The sequence below is a fragment of the Aegilops tauschii genome, chromosome 4 (genome assembly GCF_002575655.3).
Source record: "Aegilops tauschii subsp. strangulata cultivar AL8/78 chromosome 4, Aet v6.0, whole genome shotgun sequence".
Lineage (NCBI taxonomy): Eukaryota > Viridiplantae > Streptophyta > Magnoliopsida > Poales > Poaceae > Aegilops > Aegilops tauschii.
This window is the reverse complement of record NC_053038.3, coordinates 323,026,876-323,039,944: the sequence shown is the minus strand read 5'-3', so window position 1 is coordinate 323,039,944 and position 13,069 is coordinate 323,026,876. Positions and strand designations below refer to the sequence as shown.

The 13,069-nt window shown below is 46.6% G+C and overlaps 1 long non-coding RNA gene across 3 annotated transcripts; it reads right to left on the bottom strand.

The window, feature by feature from the left end:
- Positions 1-2,278: 2,278 nt before the first annotated feature.
- Positions 2,279-5,962, bottom strand: LOC109778374 (uncharacterized). 3 transcript variants are annotated; one of them, XR_002236555.4, is made up of 7 exons: positions 5,220-5,933; positions 5,093-5,123; positions 4,797-4,900; positions 4,623-4,702; positions 3,617-3,776; positions 3,008-3,155; positions 2,279-2,566 (listed from the first exon to the last, which is right to left on the bottom strand). It is a non-coding gene; the product is annotated as an uncharacterized lncRNA (long non-coding RNA). The 3 variants fall into 3 exon arrangements; XR_005754458.3 differs by having other exon boundaries at positions 5,020-5,123; positions 5,220-5,488; XR_002236554.4 differs by lacking the exon at positions 5,093-5,123 and having other exon boundaries at positions 5,220-5,962.
- Between the last annotated feature and the right edge of the window lie 7,107 nt (positions 5,963-13,069).

Genomic DNA, 13,069 nt, shown 5'->3' with positions numbered 1-13,069 from the left:
GCATGAGTAGGAGTTGTTTGAGCCCTGATGTGCCTACTCATTCATGCTTGTTTGTCATGCCTGCTACTGCTTAGAGTTGAGTCAGGTCTGATTCATCGGGGATGAATTGGAATGGAGATGAACATGTCCTAATGTGTGTGAGCTAAGTGCGTGAACACGATTTGGTAAAGGTAGCGGTGAGAGGCCATGTAGGAGTACATGGTGGGTTGCTCATTGAAGCCGTCCTCAGGAACTGAGTTCTGTGTTTGTGATCCATGAAACAGCTACTACCACATGTTGGGCCCTGAAATATGACCCCGCTCGACTTCTTAACCACCCTAGTCCTCTGTCCAGGAGTTGCAAGTAGTTTCTGGTGTTTGTAGTATGCTGGAGGCCGTGCGCAGCGCTGACCTGAGGGGTGGGCTGTGATGCGGTAGGCACGTGGCACGGTGTACCGGGCGCCTGTTTGGTGTCTCGGGAACCCTGCACACATCGTTCGGGGTCGTATGTGGAAACCTCGGCCGGACTCCCTGCGGATGGAACCTGGATAGGCGATAAGCCTGGACTAGAGACTTGAGTGTTTAGGTAGGTCGTGGTCTACACCCACGTCGGCTTTCGCTTGAAGTCTGCCGAGCACATGTCATGTGCACACGCTAAGTGGTGGAAACATGTGTGAAGAAGTACACCCGTGCAGGGTTATAAATGATCTATTCGAATAGCCGCGTCCACGGTAAAGGACTTCTGGGTTGCCTATAACAGTTCATAGACAAGTGAAAGTGGATACTCTAAAATGCGCAAGATAAGCGTGGGTGCTATGGATGGCCTTCTCGTAGGGAGACGGGAGTGGATCCATAGTGGTGTATTGATATGGTGAATGTGTGGACTCGTGTGCGCCACCTCAAAAGAGTTACTTGCAGTCGTAGTTTAGGATAGCCACCGAGTCAAAGCTGGCTTGCTGCAGTCAAACTCCACCACCCCCTCTATTGATACCGATGCATATGTAGCTAGTTCTGATGTAAGTCTTGCTGGGTAAATTTTTACTCACGTTTTTCTATTTTATGTTTTGCGGAGAGACGTTAGTCTCGCTAGTAGTTCCGTGTGGACTTCGACGTTTAGCTTGATACCTCAGCTACGATCTTGTGCCCTCGGCAGGATCTGGTAGATAGTCAGGCTTCTCAGTCTTTTTCATTTGTAGATGTCTGTACTCAGACATGTTAAGCTTCCGCATGTGCTTTGACTTGTATGCTCTGAATGTTGGGTCATGAGACCCATGTTTGTAATATCTCGCTCCTCGGAGCCTAATGAATAAATACTTGGAGTTGTAGAGTTTTGTTGTGATGCCATGTTGTATTTGCACATATCGAGCATATTGTGTGTATGGTTGAAATGCTTGGTATGTGTGGGATCCGACAACCTAGTTGTTTATCTTTGGTAGCCTCTCTTAAGGGGAAATGTAGTCTTGTGCTTCCATGAGCCATAGTAGTCCGCTACAGCCCGGTTCACCGAAGTCCTGCTAGCCCAGCACTACTGCTCCGGGACACTTGACTGGCCGGCAATTGATTCACTTCGTTCCTATGTGTGTCCCTTCGGGGAAATGTCACGCGGTGACATCTGGAGTCCTGCCTAGCCTGCTATAGCCCGGTTCACCGGAGTCCTGTTAGCCCAGTGCTATAGCCCGGATTCGCACGCTGCTGACCGACATGCTCGATGTTGATTCATGTATGCCTGTCCCCGTAAGTTAGTGTCACTTTGGGTTCACGACTAGTCATGTCGGCCCGGGTTCTCTGTCATATGGATGCTAACGACACTATCATATACATGAGCCAAAAGGCGCAAACGGTCCCGGGCCATGGTAAGGCGACACCCGTGTGAATACCATGTGTGACGCCGCAAAGTGATATGAGGTGCTACCGGCTAGATCGATGTGACTTGAAATCAGGGTCCTGACATCAGCCCGGTCCAGTTCAGTGTCTATATGGGCCGAGCCCATTAATTCAGCCCATTTCTATATATTTTTTATGCCGATTTTGGTCAACTACATGGGCCTAGGCCAATAATTCAGCCTTTTATCTTCTGGGTCGTCGTCTTTTATATGCCATTTCCTTTTTGGGCCTCAATCATTTTACAATCCAATTTCTTTTTAATTTTCAGCCTTTGTTCCCACTAATATATTCTGGGCCGTGTCCTTTTCAAAGCCCAAATAGAATTGGTACTATAGACATTTCATCCCCTCCTTGATTTGGGTTGTGCCTCTTCATGTCAAATAATATTTACATCATAGATATACATTCAGACCAGATTCAATGCCAATATAATTTCCAATCCATAAATAAATTTCAAGTAAACATAGTGGCAAGCAAATATACACCAAATTCTCAGCAAATCACCAGTACAACAAATTTCCCAGAAAAATCAGCATTTAGGTTCTGAAGTACGGATTCTAGAACATGCATGCATGCCTAGATCCAGCATGCATCCCTTCTATAAAGCTAGCCATTGGCATACTCCCGAGATAAAGATCGGGCATGCATTGCTTCTTCCAACTTCATCCTGGAGCTCGCGACGAAACATGAATAGACGCCACCATCTGCATGTTATAAAACAAAATTGTTAGGAAAAAAATAAACTCAAACATGTTAACTTTTTGGCATAAATAACAATAGAACAGTCAAAACAAGGCATAGTTATCAGTGAATACTAGTGACTACCAATAATCAGTAAATATTATATTAGTGAGGAACATCATCATAAATACAAAGTTAACAGTGGGGATGCCACAACTAGAAGGAACATAAAGTAGAAATTCTACAGTACATGGTCAGATATGAAGAACCAAGCAAACTATTCAGAAATAGATAAATTACAGAGCATGCATGTATTGACCATCCTACTGGTAGCAACAACATAAACATAATCACTTAACAAGCAGCACGAACATGAATAAATCACATAACTAAGTACAATCGAATATCCTAGCTGGGAGCGAATACGTATTCAACATTTACGCATTAAATACATGCAGTCTTACCACGACACAAGTCAGAGATCTCCCCGGCAATGCCCTGCTTCTCCAGGTCACTCAAGGCTGAACCAACTCCATGTGTCTCAAATTTTCTTCAACATGAAGCTACTTCAGTCCTTCTATAGCAATCACAGACTCTCCTGCTCCTGTCAATCTACTTTTGCATGGAGGAAATGCACATTGTTAGTACTAGTAACAATAAAAGAACAATTAAGAACAAAATACATAACAAGTATACAAGCAGCTGGGTACAGATCACTTTGCAAAGCACAAAAGCTCATTTGATGGGCATGAAAATCATACTTCAGTGCTTGTTCTAGCCGAGGAGAACCTGTGTAATTGACTATTGACGTCTGCTAGCAAGTGAGCTATATACTAGCAAACTGGCATGATTATGTCCTAATATTTTATAAAATTTGATTACACAAGAAGCTTGCTGGAGTGGTGGCAACATATACATATACATATAAAATTTGTTTACACAAGAAGCTTGCTGGAGTGGTGGTAACATATACACTATTTAAGAAGGGATAGTTTCACAGCCCAATATTGATGTTGCTACGATGCCAGATATGGAAAAAATACTGAGCTGAAAGTGGCAACATATACATATACCTTCAGTACAACCTCTTCAAACCACTACTAAACATTCACTTTGGTCTTTGCGCTGCATTCCAGATAGACATCCATACTCCTTGGCAAGGTCAATGCCTTCCTTCTTGGTGACAGCCCTCTCGCTCCCCTACAGTCCAATGGCCATCTTCTCCATGGACATCTGCAAAGCACATCATTGATGCAAGTGTCACCAAGATAGTCAGTCAAAGTTAAAGCAAATGTACACATGCAAACTGAACCAAACCGAGGTGCATATTCATATGTGTGTGTATGTAGAGATGCAAGTGCCATCTAAATTTTTGGGAACCAAGTGTGGTTGTTGTTGCTACTTTAGCCAACTGAACTAATTAATCTAATCAACCTAATACGCTTCTCTCAACAAGAAAAAAACACCTTAAAATGAGTGCAGCAGCAACATCTACTCGTTACTGTAGTTCCAGTACAAGATGGCCATAGGATATGAATGAGTTATGAAGAAAACTAGAGTTGAACTACCCAGACTCATGCATATATGTGGCAACATATACATATACATACATACATACATGAGCAAATTTGATTACACAAGAAGCTTGCTGGAGTGGTGGCAGACGGAACAAAAATCACCTTGCCACCGTTTTGTGGTTTCACAACTAACCACGGACCAAGAAATGGATGAATTAATTCAGCCTAAGCAGGACCAACCCAAAACAAAAATGGGACATCAGCAATTCTGTTCTCTTTCTTTTACACCGGTGTCATGTATTATACTCTACTGTACTGCAAGTGCCATGTGCTACTGCAGTTTAGTTGAGTTGTAAGACTAGAAGATGTTACTGTAACCTTTGCAACTGAAGAAGTAGACACAGAATAACTACTGGGTGGGTCAGCATGAATCAACAAGCTAAAGGGCACGTCAATTCTTTACAGTTGTTCTTGCGGCTGTTCCCCATGGAGGAGAGGTCTAATGCCAGAATCTACAGCGCAAGACGATCTTGTGTGGATCAAGCCAAAGTGTTAAGACTACCTTTTACATCAGTGTTAGGTGCTATATTCAAACTGTGCTGCAGTTTAGTTGAGTTCGCAAGTAGGACTACAGTGGATTCCCTGCAGTAAGGAACAACCAAGACAATGAGAGATTCAGGGCCTGAAGAGAAACAGAGTTCAGACAGTAGCAAATAAACATAGATGGATTACCCACCCTGTAGCTACAGACACCCAGCAGCAGCAGCAATAGGTAGTAGAATAAGAGGTCAGAGACTCCCACGGAAATGACAACTCCTTCCGAGCGGAGCAAGAATTCCCCTGATTGCATGCACAATAGCTGGTGTCAGAGATGAGGAAGGAGATAAATAAAATACTAGCAAGAATAGATGCAATCTATTTTGATTGCAGGGCAGCTCGTGTCAGAGATGAACAACTACTACGTAACACATATGGTTTCAGTTTGGCACATGCATACACCGCTCTGTATCCATCTTAGACTTGAGAGCGTACCATTTTCTTTACACTTGAGAGGCTTGCCAGTCTGAAATTGGATGAATTGGCCGCAAGCTCAGCGAGAGGCAAGATCCATGTAGATTGAAGAGGGGGGAATAGAAGCAGGCAATGGGAAGGGTCGGACCTTTTGATTGAACTTGGTGACGGGGACGTTGTGAGCGCAATCGGGCCGCAGGTAGAGCCGCTTCACCGGACGCTGCGTTGGCTGGGAACCCGTCTTCCCCTTGGCCGGACCGGTTCCCAACACAGCGGTCACAGGCGGCGAATATCGTCCCAAGGCGGCCACAGCAACGGAGGAGGAGGGAGCTCGGGGCGAGTATCAGATGCGCCGCAGCCACACCAACAAGCCGTTGCGGCTAGGGTTCGTCGTCTCCCTAGATCTGTCGGCCGCCGTCGTCCTAGGGTATGCACGACGAATGGAGTGGGGACTTCGAGGAGAAGCAGAGGATTGGCCATCGCCCCGCTCGCGCTCGTGGCTCGCGACGGCGGTGGGAGTAGGTGGGGTGGTGGCGGAGGTGATGGGGATTTGATTCGGGAGCGGGGGAGAGATTTGGGAGGTTTGATTCGGGAGCGGAGGGGAGATTTGGTAGCGGATACACGGTCCACGCGCGCTCCACGGTCCGGCCAGCTCGACGGAGCGGCGCGCATCGAAGCACGCACGCGCGTGCTGGCGAGAAAACCGGCCGTGACGCCATGGCCGAGAAGCAGACTGGTGGATCTGGGGGATGAAGGCGAGGGGAGAGGGTGTGTGGCGGAGACGAGGTCGGCGGTGGTGGGTGGGGGTGGCGACGGTGGGAATCGCGGGAGGGGGAGGAAGGCGGGGGCGGCGGGGTGGAATGGGAGAGGATCTGGAGAATGGGAGAGGATGAGTGTGGGTGGGTGGGTTAGGGTTTGGGTTTCTCGGGAGAAGCTCCACCGTTGATGTGTGCATGATGGACGGCTCAGATCGTGTCTGACTGGGTGATCCGCGTGAACGTGGTTTCTGGCTTCTCATTGGCCGGTTGTCTCGCGCTGGAATCTTCAAAATTTGGACCCAAATCACCGACTTTTAAATAAAAACTGCAAATCTCTGTTGTAAAAAGGGACCACATCATTTTTTCAAAAATATTAATCCACAATTTATTTAAAATTAACTAAAAATAATAATGACAAGATGTTTCCATCCACCTCTCGTATCTATCTATTACATTACAGAAAAAAGAAACACCTAACCGTTTATTTAATGTATTAGAAAATAACAACCATTTATTATGCCCGCCACCATCGTCGACGACGAAAGGATCGGATGCTCAGGACCCCCCAACCCCCACAAAGGGGAAGACGTTGAATGTGGAGAAGAGCCTGCAATTTATTTGTTTTTTGAGGATGACTACCTAGAAACAGATACCAAAATCACTTGGTACTTTCAGATAGCATCAGTGACCGGAGCTCTTCCGGCACGTTCGCAGTTGTCAGGAGATCTCCATGTCATCTTGCTCTGGTCGCAAGTTCATAAGCTACACAGTTTTGTTTCCTCTTGACAACTGAGATTTTGGCTGAACTGAAAAACCGAAGAGCACTTTTTATCTCACTAACACTCCCGAAGCCCCGATAACGCCACTAGGCCTGTCAAAATGGCGTGTCCCTCTGACTCTTCAACTGATCAGCAGGTTCTCATTTGGGTGCTCAACGAGAAGAGGGCTAGGCCCCTGTGGTCTCGAGAAGAGCCTGCAAATTGCCAATGTTATGGCAACATTTTTGGCATAGTTTTCTTCAAATGATATCACATTTTGCACAAGTTTGCATTTTGAGATGACAAATAACGTTGCCTAAGTAAATTTTCATTTTCTTTGGACGAAAAATCAATTTTCCATTTTTTGAGTGCCCAAAATGAGTTTTTTTTGTGAAGGACCTAACATATATTTGTTGCAAAATTGGACCAAATCAATTTTCTAAAATACCATGCCATATTTAATGCACAATTTACCAAATGGTTGGGTGTCAAAAGCTTTGATTCACCTCTGGTGAAAAAGACAAATTTCCGCCGATTCAGCAGGAAGGGGGTCAAATTTGAACTGTAAATGCCTCATAGTTTTTTCTTTATTTTTTCCAAAAATCATTTCTAGGTACATAAGTACCTATTTAAATAGAGAAACACCAAAAAACTTCCAAGATTCAATCACTAGCTAGGGACGGTCATGCCCGCCGTTTTGACCGCATTTTGAAACGGGCATAAAAGTTCAAAAAAAAATTGGAAAACCTTCGCATTGTGTCATTATATGTGACCAAGTTATGACGAAAATTAATAAACTTGTAATACGACAATTTTTTAAAAAAAGTGTTCTCAGAAATGAGCTATCATCTGTGAAGAATCATGGCTTTCAAGAATCCGCTGTTTTTGTTGGGGATCGTAGCAGAATTTTTAAAATTTCCTACGCATCACCAAGATCCATCTATGGAGTATACTAGCAACGAGGGGAAAGGAGTGCATCTACATACCCTTGTAGATCGCGAGCGGAAGCGTTTCAATGAACGGGGTTGATGGAGTCGTACTCGCCGTGATCCAAATCACCGATGACCGAGTGTCGAACGGACGGCACCTCCGCGTTCAACACACGTACGGAGCAGCGACGTCTCCTTGATCCAGCAAGAGGGAAGGAGAGGTTGATGGAGATCCAGCAGCACGACGGCGTGGTGGTGGATGTAGCGGGATCTCGGCAGGGCTTCGCCAAGCTTCTGCGAGAGGGAGAGGTGTTGCAGGAGAGGAGGGAGGCGCCAAGGGCTGTGGTATTGCTGCCCTCCCTCCCCCCCTTTATATAGGCCCCCTGGGAGGGGGGGCGCCGGCCAAGAACCCATCTATGGGGGGGGCGGCGGCCAAGGGGGGGAAACTTCCCCCCAAGTCAAGTGGGGCGCCCCCCACCCTAGGGTTTCCAACCCTGGGCGCGCGCCCCAGCCCACTAAGGGCTGGTTCCCTTCCCACTTCAGCCCATGGGGCCCTCCGGGATAGGTGGCCCCACCCGGTGGACCCCCGGGACCCTTCCGGTGGTCCCGGTACAATATCGATAACCCCCGAAACTTTCCCGGTGGCCGAAACTGGACTTCCTATATATAATTCATCACCTCCGGACCATTCCGGAACTCCTCGTGACGTCCGGGATCTCATCCGGGACTCCGAACAACTTTCGGGTTTCCGCATACTCATATCTCTACAACCCTAGCGTCACCGAACCTTAAGTGTGTAGACCCTACGGGTTCGGGAGACATGCAGACATGACCGAGACGCCTCTCCGGTCAATAACCAACAGCGGGATCTGGATACCCATGTTGGCTCCCACATGTTCCACGATGATCTCATCGGATGAACCACGATGTCGAGGATTCAATCAATCCCGTATACAATTCCCTTTGTCAATCGGTATGTTACTTGCCCGAGATTCGATCGTCGGTATCCCAATACCTTGTTCAATCTCGTTACCGGCAAGTCTCTTTACTCATACCGCAATGCATGATCCCGTGACTAACTCCTTAGTCACATTGAGCTCATTATGATGATGCATTACCGAGTGGGCCCAGAGATACCTCTCCGTCATACGGATTGACAAATCCCAGTCTCGATTCGTGCCAACCCAACAGACACTTTCGGAGATACCCGTAGTGTACCTTTATAGTCACCCAGCTACGTTGTGACGTTTGGCACACCCAAAGTACTCCTACGGTATCCGGGAGCTGCACGATCTCATGGTCTAAGGAGAAGATACATGACATTGGAAAAGCTCTAGCAAACGAACTACACGATCTTTGAGCTATGCTTAGGATTGGGTCTTGTCCATCACATCATTCTCCTAATGATGTGATCCCATTATCAATGACATCCAATGTGTTGGAAATATGCCCTAGAGGCAATAATAAATAGGTTATTATTATATTTCCTTGTTCATGATAATCGTTTATTATCCATGCTAGAATTGTATTGATAGGAAACTCAGATACATGTGTGGATACATAGACAACACCATGTCCCTAGTAAGCCTCTAGTTGACTAGCTCGTTGATCAATAGATGGTTACGGTTTCCTGACCATGGACATTGGATGTCGTTGATAACGGGATCACATCATTAGGAGAATGATGTGATGGACAAGACCCAATCCTAAGCCTAGCACAAGATCGTGTAGTTCGTTTGCTCAGAGCTTTTCTAATGTCAAGTATCAGTTCCTTAGACCATGAGATTGTGCAACTCCCGGATACCGTAGGAATGCTTTGGGTGTGCCAAACGTCACAACGTAACTGGGTGGCTATAAAGGTGCACTACGGGTATCTCCGAAAATGTCTGTTGGGTTGGCACGAATCGAGACTGGGATTTGTCACTCCGTGTAAACGGAGAGGTATCTCTGGGCCCACTCGGTAGGACATCATCATAATGTGCACAATGTGACCAAGGAGTTGATCACGGGATGATGTGAGTTACGGAACGAGTAAAGAGACTTGCCGGTAACGAGATTGAACAAGGTATAGGGATACCGACGATCGAATCTCGGGCAAGTAACATACCGTTAGACAAAGGGAATTGCATACGGGATTGATTGAATCCCCGACATCGTGGTTCATCCGATGAGATCATCGTGGAACATGTGGGAGCCAACATGGGTATCCAGATCCCGCTGTTGGTTATTGACCGGAGAACGTCTCGGTCATGTCTGCATGGTTCCCGAACCCGTAGGGTCTACACGCTTAAGGTTCGATGACGCTAGGGTTATAGGGAAAGTATGTACGTGGTTACTGAATGTTGTTCGGAGTCCCGGATGAGATCCCGGACGTCACGAGGAGTTCCGGAATGGTCCGGAGGTAAAGATTTATATATGGGAAGTCCTGTTTTGGTCACCGGAAAAGTTTCGGGTGAAATCGGTAATGTACCGGGACCACCGGGAGGGTCCCGGGGGTCCACCAAGTGGGGCCACCAGCCCCAGAAGGCTGCGTGGACCAAGTATATGAGGGGACCAGCCCCAGGTGGGCTGGTGCGCCCCCCACCAAGGCCCAAGGCGCATGGGAGAGTGGGAGGGGGCAAACCCTAGGTCCAGATGGGCCTTAGGGCCCATCTAGTGGGGCGCCCCCCCCTCCTCCCCTTGGCCGCCCCCCTTGATGGGATCTAGGGCTGGCCGCTTTCTCTTGGGGGTGGAAACCCTAAGGGGGGCGCAGCCCCCTCCCCCCTATATATAGTTGAGGTTTGGGCTGCCCAAGACACATGAGAACGTCTCTCTTTCGGCGCAGTCCTACCCCTCTCCCTCCTCCTCCTCTCCCGCGGTGCTTGGCGAAGCCCTGCGGGATTGCCACGCTCCTCCATCACCACCACGCCGTCGTGCTGCTGCTGGATGGAGTCTTCCCCAACCTCTCCTTCTCTCCTTGCTGGATCAAGGCGTGGGAGACGTCACCGGGCTGCACGTGTGTTGAACGCGGAGGCACCGTTCTTCGGTGCTTAGATCGGAATCAACCGCGATCTGAATCGCTACGAGTACGAATCCCTCATCCGCGTTCTTGCAACGCTTCCGCATCGCGATCTACAAGGGTATGTAGATGCATTCCCCTTCCCCTCGTTGCTAGATTACTCCATAGATTGATCTTGGTGATGCGTAGAAAATTTTGAATTTCTGCTACGTTCTCCAACAGTGGCATCATGAGCTAGGTCTATGCGTAGTTTCTATGCACGAGTAGAACACAAAGTAGTTGTGGGCGTAGATGTTGCCAATTCTTCTTGCTGTTACTAGTCTTATCTTGTTTCGGCGGCATTGTGGGATGAAGCGGCCCGGACCGACCTTACACGTACGCTTACGTGAGACAGGTTCCACCGACTGACATGCACTAGTTGCATAAGGTGGCTAGCGGGTGTCTGTCTCTCCCACTTTAGTCGGAACGGATTCGATGAAAAGGGTCCTTATGAAGGGTAAATATAAATTGGCATATCACGTTGTGGTTTTACGTAGGTAAGAAACGTTCTTGCTAGAAACCTATACAAGCCACGTAAAAACTTGCAAACAACAATTAGAGGACGTCTAACTTGTTTTTGCAGCATGTGCTATGTGATGTGATATGGCCAGAAGATGTGATGAATGATATATGTGATGTATGAGATTGATCATATTCTTGTAATAGGAATCATGACTTGCATGTCGATGAGTATGACAACCGGCAAGAGCCATAGGAGTTGTCTTTATTTTTGTATGACCTGCGTGCCATTGAATAACGCCATGTAAGTTACTTTACTTTATTGCTAAGCGCGTTAGCCATAGAAGTAGAAGTAACCGTTGGCGTGACAACTTCAAGAAGACACAATGATGGAGATCATGGTGTCATGCCGGTGACAAAGATGATCATGGTGCCCCGAAGATGGAGATCAAAGGAGCAAAATGATATTGGCCATATCATGTCACTATTTGATTGCATGTGATGTTTATCATGTTATGCATCTTATTTGCTTAGTACGACAGTAGTAAGTAAGATGATCCCTTATAAAATTTCAAGAGAAGTGTTCCCCCTAACTGTGCACCGTTGCGAAGGTTCGTTGTTTCGAAGCACCACGTGATGATCGGGTGTGATAGATTCTAACGTTCGAATACAACGGGTGTTGACGAGCCTAGCATGTACAGACATGGCCTCGGAACACATGCAAAACACTTAGGTTGACTTGACGAGCCTAGCATGTACAGACATGGCCTCGGAACACAAGAGACCGAAAGGTCGAACATGAGTCGTATAGGAGATACGATCAACATGGAGATGTTCACCGATGATGACTAGTCCGTCTCACGTGATGATCGGACACGGCCTAGTTTGACTCGGATCATGTATCACTTAGAAGACTAGAGGGATGTCTATCTGAGTGGGAGTTCATTAATCAGATGAACTTAATTATCATGAACATAGTCAAAAGATCTTTGCAAATTATGTCATACGCTTTAGTTCTACTGGTTGAGATATGTTTCTAGAGAAAATTTAGTTGAAAGTTGGTAGTAGCAATTATGCGGACTGGGTCCGTAAACTGAGGATTGTCCTCGTTGCTGCACAGAAGGCTTATGTCCTTAATGCACCGCTCGGTTTGCTGAACCTCAGCGTCGTCTGTAGATGTTGCGAAACATCTGACATACACGTTTTGATGACTACGTGATAGTTCAGTGAGTAATGCTAACGATTTAGAATTGTGGCACCAAAGACGGTTTTTGAAACGTCGCAGAACATATGAGATGTTCCAAAGACTGAAATTGGGATTTCAGACTAGTGCCCACGTCAAGAGGTATGAGACCTCTGACAAGTTTCTTAAGCCTGAAGACTAAGGGAGAAAAGCTCAATCGTTGAGCATGTACTCAGATTGTCTGAGTACTACAATCGCTTGAATCGAGTGGGAGTTAATCTTCCAGATGAGATAGTGATGATTCTCCATAATCATTGCCACCAAGCTATTAGAGCTTCGTGATGAACTATAAATATCAGGGATAGTTATGATGATCCTTGAGCTATTCGCGATGTTTGACACCGCGAGAGTAGAAATCAAGAAGGAGCACCAATTGTTGATGGTTTGTAAAACCACTAGTTTCTAGAAGGGCAAGGGCAAAAGGGATACTTCATGAAACAGCAAATCATTTGCTGCTCTAGTGAAGAAACCAAAGGTTGAACCCAAACCCGAGACTAAGTGCTTCTGTAATGAGGGGAACGGTCACTGAAGTAGTACTACCCTAGATACTTGGTAGATGAGAAGGCAGGCAAGGTCGACAGAAGTATATTGGATATACGTTATATGAATGTGTACTTTACTAGTACTCCCAGCAGCACCAGGGTATTAGATACCGGTTCGGTTGCTAAGTGTTAGTAACTCGAAATAAAAGTTGCGGAATAAACGGAGACTAGCTAAAGATGAGATGACGATATGTGTTGGAAGTGTTTCCAAGGTTGATGTGATCAAGCATCGCATGCTCCCTCTACCATCGAGATTTGGTGTTTGCGTTAAG